This window comes from Cervus elaphus, chromosome 24 (genome assembly GCF_910594005.1).
Source record: "Cervus elaphus chromosome 24, mCerEla1.1, whole genome shotgun sequence".
Classification (NCBI taxonomy): domain Eukaryota; kingdom Metazoa; phylum Chordata; class Mammalia; order Artiodactyla; family Cervidae; genus Cervus; species Cervus elaphus.
Window position 1 is genome coordinate 27047923 of NC_057838.1, and position 6435 is coordinate 27054357.

The following is a 6435-nucleotide window of genomic DNA, read 5'->3' on the forward strand; positions in this document are numbered from 1 at the left end:
CTATGACATCAGTTGCCATGCACCAGAATATTCCGACACAGGGAGCGGTTGGTCACCAATGCATTTGTATCAGTTTTCTATTGCTGCTATAACAAGTTGCCTTCAGCTTAGCAGCTTAAATAACACAAAAGTATTATCTTGAAGTTCTATAGGTCAGAAGTCTAACAGGGCTCATCAGGCTAAAAGCAAAGTGTTGGCAGTGTTGTTCTCCTTCCTAGGGGACCTAAAGGGGATCCATTCCCTTGCTCATTTGGGTAGCTGGCAGACTACAGTCCTTGTAGCTGTATCACTGAGATCTCTGTTTCCTTGCTTGGCTATCAGCTGAGGGTCATTTCCAGCTGCTAGGGGCCATCTGCCTTTCTTAGGCTTTACCTCTTTCTTCTATCGTCAAAGATGGCAAGGGTGGTTGAAAACCCTCTTTCACGTTGAATCTCACTTATCTCCCCTTCCACTGTTGTATCTCATGGACTCACTTTCTGCTTCCTCTCCCACTTTTTTTTTGGGGGGGCGGGGAAAGATACTTGCTTTCCAATGCTCTGATGGTCTCTGCTGTACATCAGCATGAATCAGTCATAATTATTTATATATATCCCCTTCCTCTTGAGACCCCCCCACCCCAATTCCACCCCTCTAGGTCGTCACAGAATATCAGGCTGGGCTCCCTGTATAGCTTCCCACTAGCTCTCCATTCTACATGTGATAGTGTGTGTAGATATACTTTTAAGGGCTTCCTAGGTAGCACAGTGGTAAAGAATCTGCCTGCCGATGTAGGTGACACTGGACACTGGAGATATATCAATGCTACTTTCCCAGTTTCTTTTAGCCTATCCTTCCCCTGCTGTGTCCACTTTTAAGGCTACATGTGATTGCATTGGTTCACCCAGACTCTTCAGGATACTGTCTCCATTTACATCATTTGGAGCTACCCACAAACAAGCTTCTGCCAAGGGGCCTGGACTGGAGGCATGAGGGTTATGGTCATTTCTACTATGAGACATCCACACTCTGCTTCTGGGAGCATTTCCAAGGGAGCAGCCCTAGCTGGTCCCTGGGATCCCTGGAAGCTCTGATGCTATAATCCCTCTCCAAGGAATAATGCATCATCACTCATTCTTCAGTGGCCATGACCTGAACAGAATTTCCATCAGGGGAGAAAGTTGTAGCCTTGGGAGTGGATATTATATGAGCTTATTGTTATCTGGACACACTCTGGGTTCTGGGAGTGGACAGAGATGTGCTTGCTTTAAGGAAGGTGCGCTGTGAGACCATCCTCTTCTGCAGTCCTAGAACCAGATGTGGTTTCCTTCCCTCCCTGGCTTGTATTAATTATAAAGGTGGTGAGGGGAGGGGATGCAGAGAATGTGCTTTATGTGGAGAAATCTTGATGGCAGCACGCTAACCTAGGCGTTAGGCTTAGCCCTGACAGCAGTGGGATGTCATGATCTTATACGCCACTCATGCCCTACAGGGAAAGCTACACACCAGCACACTGGCCACTCATCTTCTTTTCCCCAGGCTTGGTGATTCAGGCATCAATCTTTGATCTTTGGTCCCAAGTCTTCCAGCAAAGCTGCTGGGATCCCTCCTCCCACAAGTGGGGAACACCTGTGTGTACGGGAAGGCCACCTTTAGCTCCAGAATACAGAGATGTGCACATAAGTGGGATCATTCCAGCTGTTCCATCACAGCTTTGGTTTCTGTAAAGATCACTTGTCACCTATAATCCAACAATAAGATAGATCTGGCGGCTGCAAGTTCCAAGTCCCTTACAGGAGCCAGGGTTCCTGAAATGGGGCCAGGCTCAGCCACTTCTAACTGGGGATAGGGATCCAGCCCTGAGTCCCTCAGTCTCACGGCTCTCACAGGGCTGTGGTCTCTGAGTTTTCCCCAGCCCTGGGCCCGAGCTGAACTTCTCCTGAGCCTTCCCCAGCAGATGGAGATCCATCTGCTCTTCAGACATCACCCAATAACACAATCTATAATTACACTTGTATCTGTGTCAGTATCTGCATCTATATCTATACAGTGTCTGCACACAAACATACAAAATGCCTGGAGATAAGAACAGATGCTGGCCAGTCAATCCTGTAAACACTCAAGAACATTCCAGGTAGAAGTTATCTTTGGAATGATCTAGTTTACCTATTTTCACAAGTGTTTCTTGCCATGGAGCCAATCTCAAGCAGAAACCCCCCTGCCAGCTCACCTTCCTTGCTGTCTTTGCAAGTGGCCCATTGAGGCCATATCAGGGCTTGGGGAAGGAGCATCTAGTTCACGTTATTCATATCTGAGCAAGACAGAAATAGGACCAGGACCAGAACTTGGGGCTTCTGAGCTCAAAGAAGTCTGGGAATTCATTTTTGGTTATCCAGCCAAAACCATTCCTCCGTAAAAGAACCTCAGTAGTGTTTAGGCATTGGCAGAGACCCCTGAACTACAAAGGAGGTGGCCCCTGTCCCTGGCCTACAGATGGGTATATGACCCAGTTCTTACCAGTAGGATGTAAGGGGAAACCCACTGGGGAGAGAGCTTCTGGCAATGATTTCCCTTTGGTAACAGAGACAAGGAAGGAGAGTGTACCATTCAAGGCCATCCTGCTTCCCCCTTGAACTTAGCCACCCAAGGCATGATGCTGTTATTTGACATGGGAGGACATAGAAAATGACACAGATACCAAATCAGAGCCTGACACCCTTGATCCCTGAATCACTATCAACAGCCGCCCATCTCTAGACTTCTTATGCAAGAAAAACAAAGCTGTGTGGCGTGAGCCCCCACTTCGTCACACTTGTACTTGCTGCTGAAAGCATCTCTGACAGATTCAAAGGATCTGTGTAAATCTGCCACAGGTTTATTTTCAAAGCCAAGCATTTTTAGCTGTGGTGTTGCTTGCCTAGTTTCAAAGAATATTTTAAAACTTTATCTGAAATGGCATCAGAAAGAAAATAGCCCCACTTTTGTCTACTCACTGAGCACTTGTCTGAGGCAAAGTGTGTTTGCAGAAAGGGGGAGGGAAGAGGAGGTGTTCTCTTCTATGAAGAGTCTTCTAGTTTCCCGCGTAGGATAAAGCCTCCCTCAGCTACTGAAATGGAAGGAGAAAGACCTCATGGTGGGCCAAGAGAGACCCTGAGCAGGGAGCCAGCAGGAGACCCATCATGACCTTGAGTCTCAGCATGGGGGGGTGGGGGGGAAGCAGCCACCATTCCCATCCCAGAGGCTTGGGACACAAAGGAGATGAGGAAAACCAGCAGGAACCACCTCACACTAAAGGGCCCTCCATGGAGAAGGGAGGCAGAAAGGCACAGAGCTGTTGGGTTGTAAAAGAAAGGACATCCCCCAGACTCATGTGGTTGGGGTAGGGTGACCAACTGTCCCCATTTGTCTGGGATGCAGGGATTTCTAGGGATGTGGGACTTTTAGAGTTAAAATTGGAAAGTCCTGGGTGTGGAGCTTCTAAAAAGTAGCTCCTTGTGTACATGAGATACATATGTGATACACATGCGACCTCCTCATCTTTCTAGCCCCCAGCACGATGGGAAACAAGACACAGAGACAGCCTTGCCTGTTGTTGGGGGGTTCAGGCTGAGTTGTCTTCAGTAATCCCATGAGGTCAGAGGGAACAGAGGCAATGAATGAATGAATGAGTAGATGAATGAATGAATGATTTCAGTGGGGTAATTACTTATTCGTGCTTTGAGCACGATCATTTTCCACTGATTGACACTTAATTCCATCCATTGACAAGCACTAGTGAATCCATTGCCTCTTACAGCAAGGCCTCTTGGAGCAAAGAAAACCAATTTGAAGCCATGAATCCAAAAAATCACATCCACAGGCATTTCATACGCATACTTGCATTTTTCTGCCTTGGAGGAAATTGCTTTCCGTTTGAAGAGTTGACAAGAGCACAGAAAAGATGACTTACAATCTAGACGTCTGTGCCCAGTGCCAAAGAAGATGGGCCCGTGGGAAGTACTGTGATGTGGAGACAGCCAGAACCTCTCCTGGGGCCAGGCTCTGGTCTGTGCTGTACATGCATGCTAAGTCGTTTCAGTCACGTCCAACTCTTTGCAACCCTAGGACTGTAGCCCACCAGGCTTCTCTGTCTATGGGATTCCCCAGGCAAGAATACTGGAGTGAGTTGCCATTTCCTCCTCCAGGGAATCATCCCAACCCAGGGATCAAACTCTCGTCTCTTATGTCTCCTGCATTGACAGGCAGGTTCTTTACCAGTAGCACCACCTGGGAAGCCCTTGGGGGGCAATGGCTTTTATGGGTCACATCATTTTATGTTCCCGATAGCCCTGAGAAGTGGCTCCATTTTACAGAGGAGGACCCAACACTTCAGCATCTGGGTAGCCTACCCAAGGTCACACCAACAGTGAGTGGTGGACCCCAGGTCTGTCTGACTCCCGAGGCCATCATCCTCTTAAACCCTCACTCTGCTGCTGTTTTGCTCCAGGAATAGAAGACCTGGGTGAGTCCTGACATTGCTGCTTAATAGCTGTGTGACCTAAGACAAGATGCTTCACTCTCCAAACCTCAGTTTCTCTGTCTGCAAGATGGGGATAGAAGTAATGCTGACTTCATCAGATCAGGTTGTGTGGAAAGTTCCAGTCCATAAGAAGCCCTCCATGAGTTCCAAGGATGAAGGAGAAGGGACTCCAGGAGTGTAGCACAAAGGTGGTGTGAGTGAGCCAGATTGGCAGTGAGGAGAGCTGGCAGGCAGAGGCTGTAGGCTGAGGGGTGAGACCAGGGGACATCTCTGCACGTCAGAGGCATCTGGGGTGTCACACTACGAACTAGGGAGTAGGATCTAGTAGGTCCTACTATCTGAAAGTAGGACCAGTGCTTGGGTCCTACAATCTGAAAGTAGGACCCAAGCACTGGTATTTCTACAACTCCCCAGGTGTCACTGGGGAGAGTGCTGCCAGAGTTGAAAGCCTTTGGCCTAGACCTCTGCTCTTAGTCATGAGGACCTTGGAGAAGCAGGTGTGTTACTGGAAGTGTGTTAGAAATGCAGAATCTCAGGCCCACCTCAGGTCTGCTGAGTTGAATCTGCATTTGAGCAAGATCCCTGGGTGATTCGTGTGCACATTATTTTTAAATTTTAATTAATTAATTAATATTAAATTGCCATATTTGCTTGTGCCACACGGCAAGTGGCTTGTTAGCTCCCCAACCAGGGATCAAGCCCATGCCCCCTGCAGTGGAAGTGTGGAGTCCTAATCACTGGATCACCAGGGAATTCTCATGTGCACATTAAACTCTAAGCATCCCTGGGCCAGTCTGTGGGTCACAGATGGGGAAAAATCAGCAAAATGCCTGGCTTTGAACCTATTTAAAAGCCAAAGTACAAGTGAGAGGGGGAAATGAGGGGCAGCTGTTTACAGCAGTCACTCACAGATAACCTAATCTGGCAAATGCAAAGGGCGAGGGTGTGGCAGGTCTCTAGATGTTTAAACGTCAATGAATCCACGATCACGGATGCTCAGGAAGTCAGGGATTCTGCCGGCCGCCCAGTGTTTGCTCACCTGCCACTGTATCAGTCAGAAGACTAACATTATCTGGTGTCAAAAATGTACCTGCCTGGGATTAGCAGGAAAATATCAGCCTGCATGAGGCTTTGGAATTATGACAGGGTAGTAATTCCCAAAGGGCCTCTTCCTCACCCAGAATGAGCAGCCCTCCATCCCTGGCCAAACGGACTGCTGAGGCCACTGCTCTAAGGGGAGCGGGTAGTGGCTGGGTTCCCAGCAGGGCTGTGAGCTCAGCCTCTGTGACAGAGCGTGGGGGACCCTCTGTTGTGGCCCCAGAAACAGGACTTTCTTGGGAGGGAAAGGGGGCCCACAACTTCTGGAAGCTGAAGAAATGATATTTTAATCAGTATTGACGATCTCTGGTAATCCCAATAGGTTCATCATCATTTCATAACAGGCAGCTGGAAAGCAGATTGTACATCTTAAATTGAAAGCATTCAAGAAGACAGTGCAAGCACAAGGCTCAGTTTTTACAAAGCACTTCTGTCTGGTTCAATATTTACCATTATCTTAGCAGAGCCAACTCTTTGGGTTGGCCTTTGATAATCTAATCAAAGCTATGGACCCTGCCCCTATAAAATGAACACAAACGCACACTACCAGGACTTCCCTGGTGGTCCAGTGGCTAAGACTCTGCATTCCCAATTCAGGGGGCCCAGGTTCGATCCCTGGTCAAGGAACTTAGATCCCACATGCCTCAACTAAGACCCAACGTAGCCAAATAAATAAATAAAAATAAATATTAAAAAAAAAAAAAAAACACAAGTACAGACAACTTCAGGGAACCCCTGAACAGTCCCCTGAATCACTTCCTTGAATCTGTTTTAGAGTGTCCTGAAGCAGACTAAAATAAAATTCTATTGGTTTGCTTCCCACCATCCATTAGCACTTCAGA

At 47.8% G+C, this 6435-nt stretch overlaps 1 non-coding gene across 1 annotated transcript; it reads left to right on the plus strand.

The window, feature by feature from the left end:
- The first annotated feature begins 6147 nt into the window (after positions 1-6147).
- Positions 6148-6220, plus strand: TRNAG-CCC. Its single transcript has one exon. It is a non-coding gene; the product is annotated as a tRNA-Gly (tRNA).
- Positions 6221-6435: the final 215 nt, after the last annotated feature.